The sequence below is a fragment of the Rhododendron vialii genome, chromosome 9a, assembly GCF_030253575.1.
Source record: "Rhododendron vialii isolate Sample 1 chromosome 9a, ASM3025357v1".
NCBI classification, from domain to species: domain Eukaryota; kingdom Viridiplantae; phylum Streptophyta; class Magnoliopsida; order Ericales; family Ericaceae; genus Rhododendron; species Rhododendron vialii.
The window spans coordinates 32,157,228-32,172,064 of NC_080565.1; the positions used below are offsets into that span (position 1 = coordinate 32,157,228).

Here is a 14,837-nt window from a genome sequence, read left to right on the forward strand (position 1 = left end):
TGTCTGTTTTCATATCTGCCACATTTACTAGGAAAAGCATGGTTCACTACAACAAAAAGCAGATTTAGGGGCATTTTTTAAAAGGCATTTTCCACTAAGTGCCGCAATTTGTTGGACCTAATGGGGCAGTTTCCCTTGCAACGTGTGTTGGTGAATAGGATCTGGTGATCCAAGTATAGCAGGGGCACTTGCAAGTGCCTCAAAAAACAGGGCATAATCGATCAATTGAGTTTAAAAGGCTGAAAACGACATCGCTGATATCTAATCTAATAGGGCACTTCTCCCCTAGGTGCCTCAATACTGTTCTTTGGATTCAAATTTTGGCCAAGTCTCATTTTGGCGCTATATTCTCTCGGGAATTGGGGAACTGGCGCTTTTCATTTTTTTTTCAAACCTTAGAAAGTGCTACACAATTCGGTACACAATCCACTCTTCCCTCTCTCTCCTCCGAGTTCTCTCTTCCCTCTCTCTCCTCAGATATCGAATTGCAACGGCAGATTGGAAGGGTTTCTGTGCATTTTTTACTCTTCCCCTCGGTGTCCGTTCGCCGTGTGTGAGGTAACACCTTGCTTCAACTCTCGTTTTTGGTTCATTTTTCAGATTGAGTTCTAGTTTTTTGGGGTTCTATTTTTTTAGAGATGCAACTATGCAGTGTATATTTATATTTTGTGTGTTCCTTCAATTGTACTTTGGAGAAGACTAAACCCCGTCGAGAGAAACCAACTTGTTACAGAGAAGAAGATTGGTATTGTATAATCTAGACTGCCATCTGCTTATGCCTGAAAGGGTACAATAGATTATCTTGCAAATCAAAGTGAAAAAATACCTTGTCTTTGATTGTTTTTCAGAATAAATGCGCTAACCATATTCAGCAACAATTGGTATCTGATCCTCTTCAACCCTCACCACCAAGAGCTAATGTCATGATGGTAATAGCATTTGTTTTCTCTTCATCTATTGTAATTTCAATTTATGAGACTTCAATTTTTTGCAATTTTGAATAAGAACATAGAGTTTTGCTTTTTTTGTTGGATTTCCAGGTTTGTTTCCCGGTGCAGAAGGCCAAGGATTTGATACTTTTCTACAGTTATAGTTAGTAATTATTCAAATTGAGTTTGAGAACTCTTAAGCCATTATTGTAATGTTCAATATTCACTAAGTTGAATAGTATGTTTAATTCTGTTTCAAAATTACTTCTTCCTTCATTTGATTTTTGTAGGTAGTGGAATAACTGATTAAGTTTTTTGGCTTTGTATATGTGCCTTGAAAATGAGAACCTCTCAGTTCATATCAAGAAGTTTTATTTGTTTGTCAACATGATTCTATAGTAGATAATTATGTAAGCGCAAAATCTACTGTCCGCCCTTAGGGCTGATTATAAGTGGGCCAGGTAGATTTAAAATTATGTACGTGTCCTCTGAAAATGTGGCAGGTAAAAGGTGCCCCTCCACTCCCTTTAATGACAAAACTAGCATGCTGTGACTTTTACCACCAAATGACGACCACTTTTCCTAAAGCAACTTCCCCTTTTTTTTCCTTTTGTAAATAAAGTTCCGTTTTCACTAATAAAAAATATTAAAAATTTAACGTATTTTACTATCTCATTTGCACTAACAAAAAAATTTCAGGATTTTACCAACTCGTTTTCACAAATAAAAAAGTTGTCAACAAACATTGTTTTTGCTACAGTAACTTTTTTTTTAATAGCAATTTTTTTTTATTAATCTTGAAATTGTTACAAGACTAATAGAAACAAGGAAATAGTATTATGCACAAAGAACAATCATCTGCCCCATCCGAGACCCAAAACCTAGCCCAATCCGAGACCCAAAACCTACGATTGGCAAAAAGTCAATCAAGGACACCCTTTGAGCCGAAGTCCAAACACCCCTATCTATACTTCTCTTTTAAAAGCACGAAAGCCTTATCTATTGTTTTCTCCTTTTTCTTTCCACAAATGCCCTCCCCAAATCGGTTAAATACCTAAAAAACTCTTGGGTGCCTTAACCTGCAAAGGTGGCGCACATGACCAACGGATGCACTTCCAAAGGTCACGTCCGCCGGCGAAATATGGAACGGCAAACATCGCAAATTGTCCGTCAGTTAACAGCAAGCAACAAACCCTCAACGAAAAACTCATTCCCATGACCTGCAAATTAAAAAAGGCATCCCCATCGCCTTCCGTGGTTGAATTTATTGGCGACTGATAGGAGCGTAAATGTTCCCATTAACGCTTCTTAATTTATCTTTGTTAAGTCTCATTTATATTATTATTCGGAACTTAATGCTTAATTTTTATGTTTTAGGTAATTGAAAGGTTTGATAAAAAAGCCTAAAGTTAGAATATTAAATGGTATTTGAAGAAGCAGGTGCATATGGGTCCACAGTTTATTAGGATCGGACTTAATGTCCACGGCAAGACTATTGAATTTGCAATTCAATTGAGAGGGCCCAATGCATTTGACTAACTGGTGGGGCCATGTAAAGGAACTAGGCCTAAGCGAATTCTCAGCCCACGAGGGTTTTGTTTTAAGTCGGCAGGGGTTACAGACAAAATAAAAAAGGAAGAGGGCTGCGGCATCTTTGGGGATATATTTTTTCCACGGACGAAAGAATGCTGGGACCGAGAGCTACGAACAGATAACGGGGCTGGTAAGACTTTTGTTCCGACTGTTTTTCTTTTGAGTTTTGTTCTTATCAAGTTATTTGAAGCTTTATTCAATTACTCGCACTCCGGTAATTCATTTCAACTTTTGTTTTTAATTAAAGTTGTTCGTTAACTTTCAGTTAATTGTTATCTCTCATTTATTTTCTTTCATGCTTAAGTTTAGGGTTTCCTTTGTTTATTGCTTAATAATGAGTGAGTAGTTATTTAGGTAGGGTCGCGGGGTGATTAGTACACCGTGGCCTGTCCGGATACTGCTCCTATTTTCAAACAATATAAAAATGATTTAAGATTGGAAAAATACTTCCCGCGGGCGTACCTAGGTATTGTCGGAGCCCATGTGAACGGGGGAATGGGGGTCCAAAACCCATTCTCCGCTGCGCATGGGTAAACGGCGACCATAGAGTCTCGCATCTTGCGGGGTATCTTTTTCAATCTAAAATTGAATGTTTTTAAGAATATCGAATGGAGCCGGTTAATCCGAACTGGTTGCGAGTGCTATGAACCCTACGATTTTACCTCCTTTTAATTTTCTAGAAAAACACATTCAATTTTCTTGTTTTAGTTAATCTCTCAACATCAAACTACAAGGGGTGATTACCTAAGAGCCAGTTTAAATAAGTAACAATCCAAATTTTTAGTCAGCACACATCACCGTCCTTAGTGGATTCGACTCCGGACTTACCGGGTATTGTGCTACGTCGGTCTCCGCCTTACGCTTGGGACAACCCATTAATCTAGGACTAGGAAATCGTCAAGCAGCGACGATGACGATGTCGGAGGAATCATCTACTGAGACAAACGCAATCTCCATATTCCGCCCTCCATCTCCATCTCTACCCTTTTAATTAGGTTCTCATAGATATGAGATGCCTCCTTGGCCAGCCCAAACGTATCCACTGTATTCCCATAATATTCATCAGTAGAACAGGAAATTGACATAGCGGATCATTCGCTTTGGCTATACTACAACTTCAGAATCTGAAAATTTGTTTGTATTAGGGATAATGATTTTAGCCTTTTATCCCGTGTCTTATTGATAGAATATGTTGTGCGGACGGGGTTCCCTTCAGGGACGTTATGCACACTAAATGTTTGCTTCAAGTCCTCAACATGTTTTTGTATGACCGGGGAGAAGTGGTGCCTAAATCCACCCAAAAGCCACCAAAATTTATCTGTACGAAGGGTTCCATTTCTTCATTATCCTCAAAGGTTCGTTCGTTGTCGGTTGATATTAACAATTTCTTATTTCTTAATAGCATGCAGCCTTCAAATATGAGAACAGAAGAAGCGGGAAAATGGAATTGTATGTGAATTCGATTGTGTGTTTCATTTAGGCTATTAATAATTGCTCCCCCAAAATGAGTGGAATGCAGCTTTTAATAAGTGAGGCACAAACAAACAAGTAGACTCCATAGTAAACTTGCTTTAGAATTTGAACAAATTAAGTTGTAGAGAATAGTTGGCGTATTTATGTCTACAAAAAAATCTTTTATGCGGAGGGTTCCGTAAACAAGTTTTTATGGAAGTCGATCGCGAGCATCCGAAAGTGTTTTGGACGATCCGAATTGGAAATCAATTTTTGACCGGTAAAAGATAATTTTTACCGGTCAAAATTGAAAAGTTGTTCTCTTATATCTATGTGTGTGTGTAATTGTTTATATATCTTTGTCTTTTCCTCCTATTATCATCAAGCCCAACAATGAAAGAATTTTGCAAAAAGGAAGTGAAATCGAGAAGATGTACCAAACAAATTAACTTATGAACTAATCTTTTTAGTTCATAGATGCAAGTATTTTGTTAACATTTTGAGGGCATGGTAGTTGGAATCTGCATCTGTAGACTATCCCATATTCATAAGTACATTCAATCTTATGTTCTTACTTTGATTGTTTGTCTAATTTTTGTTATGAGTATCAAAATAGGAGTATTTCTATTGTCATTAGAAGCATAATAACACCAAACAACTTGATAAATTATATGTGAGAATGTCAAGTATGCTGAGACAAAACCTTTGGATCTTAGGATGAGAAATATAGATCGTTTAAAAGCAAAATTGTTCTTATTAGGTTACGAATGCTGGTTAGGAGGACATACATTGTGGGAAAAAGCATTATATGATTAACTATCTACATTGTCATTTTGATAATCCTTTCTTTTTCTTTGGTGGGTAATACTTTTATTTACGAAGCCATTAACGGTTAATGAGTTTAGTCTCATAAATACCAAATTTCCTCAGAGATACCTGGCACATAAGCATTACATGAGTACATAAGGTAATACCGTAATACTATCACTGTACATTAGCCAACTATCGGCAGCACGTGGAAGAACCCAATGATCTCCTTCAAGATTTAGGCTCACAAGAACCTTCTATCTAACCAAGTGGTCTATATTCAAAAGGTAGTTTTTCATGTGTATTGGTGTAATTGAGACTTGATATGGACGGAAAAATTAAGTTCTATGGACCTAGTGTTTGGGATTACAAAGTAGTTACACTAAAGGGTATATGTTTTTTGATTTGGTCCACGTGCATCGCACGTGTTACTTTTCTAGTGAGTATAAAAAACCCAGACATTACAATTGCTATAGTAACTCTACTCATAATTCATTAACAACTTATTCACTATCGGAAACAACTTTATATTTCTCAACAAATTATTTACTACCAGAAACACCTAATAACTTCTCGACTACAAATAAAAATCTACAAATTTTTCACTACTGAATACACCCCGATAAATTCTGCCAAGATATTTTTTGGTTTCTTGAGTTTTTTCCGTTTTGATCTCCTTCAATTTTTTTTCTCCGTTTGTTAATTTTGCAACAAAATTTTGTAGATTATTAATTTGTCTCGATAAAAGAATCAGACAAATTAATTATTTTTATTTTTAATTTTTGTAATATTCAAGATAAAGCCCAAAAAATTGGCTTTTTGGACTTTATCTTGGATATTTTCAAAAATAATTGGGTAGAAGTCATAAATTTTTATTTTTATCTTTTAGCTTTCGCTTTGAGCCGAATTAATATTCTATAAAAGAATTGGCATAAAACTAATAATTGAGAAAAAAAATTAAATAAACATAATAAAATAATTCAACTTTTTTATTCAGCCAACCCGGACCCAATTTATTCTAAATTTCAAATAAGCATAATTTTTGTATTGTCGTTCTATGGGAAGTTCCAAACATGCATCGGTGCATCAAATAAGAAATGTGTTTAAGAGGATGAAGGCTACCCCGATCAAAAAGGAAAAATATTTAGACTGCTTTTGTCATTTTCAAAATTAGTCTCCCAACAAAAATGAAATGATATGCATAAGTCCTTTTTATTTAGAAATTATATACGTTTTTTCATAGTCGACGACATTGCATCATTTGGTTGCCAATAAATTTTATTTGCAAATTTAAAAGTGAAACTATGAGTAGCTGGAGGTGTTTGTGAAAAAAATAAACATTTAATTAAGGTGCTTTTGAAAATTGAAATAATCATTTGATGAAGATACAAGACCAATTATACCTCACACAAACACTTACATACATTCACACTGAGGGTGGCTACACGTATAGTGCGATCAATTCGGCCGTCCATCTCGCCAATGGACGACTCGGATTTTCATCTAAATAATGGACGGCTAGGATTTGTAGGAGCTCGAATTAAATCCGGGTCGTCCGTGCCAAGATAGACGAAAGGATCAGCCGTGCGGTGAATGCACTACAGCTCCTCCCATTTCGTGTTTATGCGTGGATAACATTATTGGATAGAAGACTAATGAGAGAAGGCACAGTTTTGCATGCGTACACTTTTTTGTTTACTTCAAAAGAGCTTGGGTTAATTCGGTCATTTGTGGCTGAAAACAATCAATCAAATCATGTGGACTGACATTGCATAGAAGGATGTTAAACAACTGCAAAAGTAATTGAGCGTGGTGGGAAATTTTTAGCGCTTGCCATGGACAATAGTCAGCCCTGTGGGCTGACAGTAGATGAACCCTTATGTAAATTGGGTTTGATAGAAAGTTTAATAATTCTTTTTTGGGCAGTTGAAAGTGTCTCTACAAAAACTTAACCATGATTTGACCGTGTGTGGTTTCCTCATTTATAGGGCACCTTAAAGTGCCTTGAGAATCGTATTTTGAAGCATTTAGAAGTGTCCCATCAAGATAGTTCTTGTGGCTGGCAAAAGTGCCCCATAAAAGTTTAGCGGCACCGATAGACACGGCACTTGATGGAAATGCCCCGAAAGTTGAATTGCGCGCCTCAACAAAGCACCTGTTGGGGCATTTTCAAATGCCTTGAAAACTGGGTTTTGTTGTAGTGGTTGGCTGCCAGATCATAATCTTCTAGCTCAATGGATGTGATTTGACCCAGAAAAAAAAAACAGAAGCAAAAGATGATTTGAACAGATTCCAACCATTCAAGAGGGTTAATCATTAGTTCTACATAAGAGAACAACAGAATTCTATTGTTTGTGGACTCTATGAAGAGTTTGGTTTTGTAATCTTCTAGTTGAATGCAACGGCGGACCTAGGAATTTGACATAGCGAGAGTACCAATTTTCTTTGTAATGCCATAATATATGAGTTACAGTTAAGTACATTAACACCAAAATAATTTTAGCATTCATGATAATGTAATAATTTGAAAGTATATATGTATTTTAATAAAAGTTACTTGGGCAAACTGTGCACCTCGACTATATGAGTTAAAACAAAATTATCACATGTTCTCATCTATTTTTCTATTATTAACTCTACAAGTACAAGTTTTGGAGACCAAAATATACAAATACAATGTGCGGGTTCATATTGACTACTACACAAATGATTGGAGACGTTGGAGAGTGGGAGAAACATTGGTTGTGAAAGAGTTCAAGTGTATTTTGAAAAAACACAAAAAAAACTTGGAGGAGTGAGGTCTCAAACCCACGTCCTTTCTTTCCCCAAAGAGTGCCACTTACCACTGCACCACATACTAACATCTCTGGAATTTTTTTTTTAAAAAGGGCGTGGGGGCACATGACCCCACGTGCCCCAAGGTGGGTCCGCCCCTGGTTGAATGGATGGCATGTGGCGTCACTCATTGGAAAACAAGAGACTCCAAACATTGCCTAAAGCTAGTTGATCAATTCTGTATAAGATCGAACAAGACAGCATTTTCCTCAAGGACACAGTCACACAACAGTTATTTTGATAACTAAAACACCATTATGTCATGCAATTATTATCTACAATAAACCAAGATCATTGAAGAAAAAAGTAGTTCCTTTAATCATTCCATTCATCCCCAACCACGCACTTCATGGAACGGGCTGGGGATTGTCTAATGCGTATCACATTGGTGTCCGGCACAACAAGACAACTTCTTAGAAGTGTTCATGCATCGTAGAAGTGTACATGTTTTTAATAATGACTTTAGCTTGAATTGAATGGTTATATCATACTTCCAATCCAGGGTCCAAATGACTTTTTTTTTTTTTATACGAATTATGCAAGATGTCCGAGCCAGTTTAGGTGGTAACAAAATCACGAGGAACCAATTCCACCCTCCACTAATATGGGCGCAATTAAATCGGAGCAAAATCTTGTATCCACATGTCTAACCCACTGTTTTAGAGCTCTGGAGTCTTTCTTCCAAAGGCTCCTCCTCTCCTCGGATTATTGAAGCTTTGGGCTTTCATTGTGCTCTGGAAACAGCCTTGAAATGGAACTAGTCTCGGATCATAGTAGAACGGGACGCACTGCAAGTTATTCACGCTCTCAACCAATCGCACGATCGGAGCATGTTTTGTATTTGTCGTCTTCCGATTGTGCTTGTCGGAGCCTCGCCGAACTTGGACAATCAAAGCTGGAGCTTCTATTGTCACCGGTGACCATAGTCATCGTTTTCACGAGGGGCTTGACAAAACCGCTTTAGGATTGTGCCCCTTCATGTTTTTTAGTTTAAAAGGGTGATAGTTTTGGAAGGTGGGGGAAAAATGTCCTAGAGGCATGTTGAAATTTTTTGATGTCCTAATTACATCAATAAACCCTATAGTATGTCTTTCTTGCCAAAGCTCCCTAAATTTTATTGAACTCAATATGGTACATCAATATCCAATAGAATATTGAATGAAACACCGTAGGGTCTAAACCCAAACACCAAACAGGCCAAGCCTGATCGAATCCTAGATGTACACTTAATGGGCCAAGCTCAAACATCAAGTCGGCCAAGCCCAAGCCCAAGCCCAAAAAACCTAAGAAAATCAAATAGAAAATTAGAGGCCGGTCCTCTTTTTTTGGTTTGGTTTGATCCCAATCCTAAATATTTTTCCCGAACCTATATAGGCTTGGTAAAGTTACGTAATGACTTTTATACCCAGATGGATCAATTTAAACCTCTTCTCTCTCTCTTAAATACTCCCCTCTCCGTCACCGATTTCCAACCACACAGATTTCCAACCATGTCAAACCAAGCCCATACCAGTTCGGTTCTTAAGACAACGACGATGTGGCAGTGGCCGACTAACGTACATGGATGTCGTGGACGTCGTCGGAGATTTGGTCGAGTTTGAGGCCACCGTCCTTGACGACGGCGTTGACGGAGGTGGAGCCAGCGTCGAGGCTGTTCTCGATCAGCTTCACGGCGGAGACTAGCCACCGGACCACTTTTCTGGCAGCAATTCGATTCACCACGGACACGTCCAGTTTTGTTCTTGAGATGATGACGTGGTGACAAATTGGCACAAAAGAGAGCGGTGTAGTGGAGTGCTCAAGATGATGGGCTTCGGCCGATCGACAGCGGTGGTGATCAATGTCGTCATAGGAAATCCCACACTGCAAATTGCATTTCAAACTAAATAGGAGAGAGAGTCCTAATCGGTGGGTGTCTCTTTATTCGTTCCTATTTGAGTGAATATGTACAGGAGGTGGAAATGGTGGAATCTAGAAAGAAGTAGTTGTGTGCATGTGTAAATTGTTGGAAGATTTTTGGAAAAATTTCTGACATGGTTGAAAATTTTAGAAAATTTTTGTGCGTGTTTATTTTTTATGAGAACAACGTATTTTTTTATGAGAATTGTGTATTGTTTATGAGAACTGTCTATAACAATTGCGTATTTTCTATGAGAACTGTATATTTTTCTATGAAAACTGTCTATGAGAATTGTGTATTTTTTATGAGAATTGTATATTTTTTATGAGAACTGTGTATTTTTCATGAGGATTGTGTATTTTTTATGAGAACTGTGTATTGTCCATGAGAACTGTGTATTTTAGTGTCTGGTAAAACTATGTGAACTGATTTTCAATGAAAACTGTGTATTTTTTTATGAGAATTGTGTATTATTCATGAAAATTGTCTACGACAATTGTGTATTGTTCTCATAGAACTAACTATGAGAATTGACAGTTCACATAAGCAGTTCTCGTAATTCAGTTCATATAGCCAGTTCTTTATGAGAACTAAGCAGTTCTTATAGAACTGCCTATGAGACTTGGTAGTTCTCATAGCCAGTTCACATAGCCAAGGATATTTTTGTTACCGTGTATTTTTTATGAGAACTATATATTTTTTTATGAGAACTGTGTGTTTTAGTGTGTGATAAAACTATGTGAATTGTGTATTTTTCAGTTCATATAGTCCAATTCTTATAATTAGTTCAGAAAGCTAGTTTTCTATGAGAACAGTCACTTCTCATAGCTAATTCTTATAGAATTGACTATGAAAATTGGCAGTTCTCATAGAACTGACTATGAAAATTGGCAATTCACATAGTCAGTTCTCTATAAGAACTAAGCAGTTCTCATAAAACTAACTATGAGACTTGACAGTTCTCATAGCTAGTTCACATAACCAAAGGTATTTTTGTTCGAAATAATATGATTCAAGAATTGATTCTAAAAATGTAGCTCTCATAGCCTCAGTTCTCATAACCATAGTTCAGGGTTATTTTTATTCATTTGTGTATTTTCTATGAGAATTGTATTTTTCTTATGAGAACTATGTATTTTCTATGAGATTTGTGTATTTGTTCATGAGAACTGTCTATAAGAACTATGAATTTTTCATGAGAACTGTGTATTTTCTATGAGAATTGTGTATTTTCTGTGAGAACTGTCTATGAGAATTGTGTATTTTCTATGAGAATAGTGTATTTTTTTATAAAAATTGTGTATTTTTCTAAGAGAACTATGTATTTTTTATGAGAATTATGTATTGTCCATGACAACTATATATGAGAACTGTGTATTTTCTATGAGAATTGAGTATTGTCCATGAGAACTGTGTATTCCTATGACAACTACGTATTTTCTATGAGTACTGTGTATTTTAGTGTGTGTTGAGACTATTTGAATTGTATACTTTTCAGTTCACATAGTCATTTCAAATAATTCTCATAGAACTAACTATGAGAATTGGCAGTTCTCATAGCTAGTTCTCATAAGTAAGAGTATTTTTGTCCAAAATAGTTCTCATAAAGACAGTTCTCATAGGGACAGTTCTCATAGAAATAGTTCTTATGGACAATTCTCATAGAAACAGTTCTCATAGAATTTTTTTCATAGCAAATGATATTTTTTTAATCTTTCATAATTTCATATTCAATATGGATCTTGTTTAGTAGATATCGTCGAGTAGATTCCAAAAATATAATTTTTTTTACAAATGAATATCTACAACAAAAGATATGACTTTTTGAAATTTAAACAATGTTTTAATGGTGCACCAGTGCTCATGGAGCATTGGATAATTTTTTCTATACTAGATGTTCTCTAGTTCCATGCGCTGATGCGCGTGGAAGGGCATGGTGGAAATAAAAAATACAAATAATTGTACAGGACTAAAATAAGACCGAACCTAAGTTTTTGGGCCGGCCTAAAAATTCCCTCAAACCCTACTCTACAAACCCTAGCCGCTGCTAGCCCCAAAACACCACCACAGACTGACGGCTACTATAGAATTGCCACCTCCACAAACTCCACCTCAGCCACCACCGATTAGCTACCGCCACCTCCATAACCTGCAAGAGAAGACCTCCTGCACGCACTGATCACAACTTTCGTCTTTATTTCCTACTAACATCTTCTACATTGGTGATTGTAGCTAGACAATACTCAGCTTTAAATAGTTGAATTTGTTTGTTTCATGTTTCGTTTGTCATGTTGTCAGCCAAACCCCTATGTGTGCATGCCATTTTTTTTTTTGTTTTTTTATCAACCTTTAGATGGTACTTTCATTGATACGAAAAGTACACATGGGGAACAGTCACCCACCCTTATGCGTGCATTCCGTTTTGATGGCCCAAATATCATCACTTCAATTATCAAGAGAAGAGGTTCTTCCAGGTCGGCCCTATTTTGTCTCTACTTACCCGCATAGGTTCACCCCTTGTCCAAATCTACCCAAATAAGCCCTGTTTTGAGCGAGGTACCCAAAATACCCCTCTCTCTCTCTCTCTCTCATCTAGCCCGTCCCTCCCTCCTCTTCATCATCACTCTTCTCCTAATCATCCACAATCTTCAAACCGTTCGGTCCACACACAAGCCTCCTCTCCCTCCACCGGATCCCCTCTATCCACTCTCTCCTCCGCCTCCGTCAGCCCCACCGCCACCCCATCCCGCATCGCCTCCCCCACCCCGCCGCCTTTCTCGGCCACACAAGCCCCGGGCGGAGGATCCACACCCTTGCTCACCCCCACCAGATCGTCCCCCGTCTTTTTCCCCACGGATCCTCCACGCAACGCTCCTCTTCTTTTTCGAAAATCAAGGTAGCGCGTGAGACGACGGTGGTGGCGGCCTTGAGGAACGCTTCCTTGATCGAGTCGGGTGGGAGTGCGTAGTCTTCGATGCCGGTGTCTTCTGGACGCGGTGGCTGGATTTTGTCTAGCAAGCCTCCGCTGCAGTCATTGCTTCCATTGTCGCAGACAATGACGGTGATGATGATCGTTTTAATGGCTACCTGGTACTTTGGCATTAGTAATTAGAATCAGAGATAGTTTGGCATTAGTTTTAATGCTTCACGAGTTTTCTTTAGAGTAGTTCGGCATTAGTTCTGTTTGGTTTTGTTTCTTTTGTTTTTTTAAAATCTTTTCAGAATAGCTCTGTGTGCATATATGTTGACATAGCATGGGTGTGAATTCTGAAAAAGACAGTAAAATTTTGGGGCGTGAATTCTGCATATAGGGATGTCAATTGTGTGTTCTGCATTTAGCGGTGTGAATTTTTTCTTTTTTTAAAGTGTGAATTATGTCTTTTCCGAATATGTGAATTCTTTATTTAGGTGTGAATTGTGTCTTTTTTCAAAGAAGTGAATTCTGGGAGTGTGAATAACGCGAATGGGTGTGAATTTCCGGGAGTGTAAATTCTGCAAAGGGGTGTGAATTAGTGTGAATTCCCGGGGGTGTGAATTCTCGAGATGTGTGAATTCTCGGGGGTTGTGAATTCTTGTAAAGGTGTGTGAATTCTTGAGGGTGTGAATTTTTCTGAGAGGTGTGAATTCTCGAAGGTGTGAATTTTTAGGGGTATGAATTCTTGGAGGTGTGAATTCTGTGGGGGTGTGAATTCTTTAAAGGGATGTGAATTTTTGGGGTGGAAATTCTTTAAAGGGGAGTGAATCCTGTGGCTGCTGAAAAGTGAAAAGGGCAAAATGGTAAAAGCATATTTAAAAAGGGCTTAGATGGGATAGCACTTACAAAATGGGGTTTACATGGAACCCATACAAAAAAATAGGACCGGCCAGGAATTTTCCGAAGAAGAATACATTAGCAAATGGGTTGACCCGTGTTTGGGCTTCTTGGACCAACTTTAAATTCAGGCCTGATTACTTGGTCCGAACCTCACCAAACTTTGACGTCCAGAGGAATGGGCTAATGACCGATCCATCCAAAAAATGAACTTCTCATGTGAGGGTGAGTAACGTGAGTTCGAGCTACCTTTTTGTTCTTTTTCGTTTCAGTAAATTTTTTTTTTTTTTTGTATTTTTGTTGAATTCACGGTTTATTTTTTAAGTTAATCATCCGTGTCAACAAAAATTTTAAATTACCCTTTGGTTTGGTATAAAGTAAATGCTAAAATACTTTTAAATTGCCTTAAATTGTGAATTTAAGGCAATGCCATCGTCAATCCTCGAAATTTATGGCTTTTCAAAATTACTCTTTTGATATGGGGTCGAAAATTGTAAATTCAATGTACTTTTCCATTCGTAGAACACGTTTTCCAATTGCATTCACCAAAATATTTTTAATGTTTTGAGATTGTTACATGATCGGTAGTAATCAAACATATGACGGAGCATAATTTCTTTTAGCCAATTCCTTAGTTTGGCCAAATAGAAATGAGAAAAACAATATTTCAAGTGATTGACTGATTGTCCTCCATAAAGTTGCATGTTCAAATTGCACGGAGGCCAAACATTCAAACTTTGGAATTGTTGGAGGATTTGCTCGGTCGTTATTTTAGGACACCAAAATTAGTTGAGGTGCACGCGGAAGAAACTGGTCCGAATATCCGGTGGTTATTATTGTTATTATTATTATTATTATTATTATTGCAATCTTCGGTGATAAAACTGGTCAAAGAGAGAAGAGAGACAAAGAAGGGGCCAGTTCTAACTTCTCCCTGTTTCGGTAATGGGTTCACCGTGTAATATTTTTATGGGGTCAACTAAACTAATAAATAAATAATGGGGGATTTAGAGGCCAACCCTAAAAAGTAGGTTTGGACTTAATTTAGTCCTGACAAAAATATTTTTTCTTCATTTTAGTCATTTTTCTTGACTTTTCACGCATTTTTACTATTTTGCCCATTTTTCTTAGTTTTTTGTGTACATGTCCATTTTTAGTAAAATTTATATTTTCAGAATCATCTCCTTTCCCATATTATTTTGGACAAAAATACCCTTGGCTATGTGAACTGACTATGAGAACTGTCAATTCTCATAACGAGTTAACATATTAATTTGGACAAAAATACCCCTGAACTATGACTATGAGAACCGAGGCTATGAGAGCTATATTTTTAAAATCAATTCCTGAATCATATTATTTCAGACAAAAATACCCTTGGCTATGTGAATTGGCTATGAGAGCTGTCAAGTTTCATAGTCAGTTCTATGAGAATTGCTCAATTCTCATAGACAACTGATTATGTGAACTGAGTAATGAGAACTGGCTATGTCAACTGCCAATTCTCATA

General features: G+C 37.3%; 1 protein-coding gene and 1 long non-coding RNA gene across 2 annotated transcripts in view; one reads left to right on the forward strand and one right to left on the reverse strand.

The window, feature by feature from the left end:
• Window positions 1-14,837, reverse strand: part of LOC131301121 (probable LRR receptor-like serine/threonine-protein kinase At1g56140) — a 477,161-nt gene that overhangs the window by 96,695 nt on the left and 365,629 nt on the right. The gene's annotated exons all lie outside the window — the stretch shown is intronic.
• LOC131301169 (uncharacterized) lies at window positions 101-1,258 on the forward strand. The gene is made up of 3 exons (XR_009191183.1): window positions 101-558; window positions 637-929; window positions 1,041-1,258. It is a non-coding gene; the product is annotated as an uncharacterized LOC131301169 (long non-coding RNA).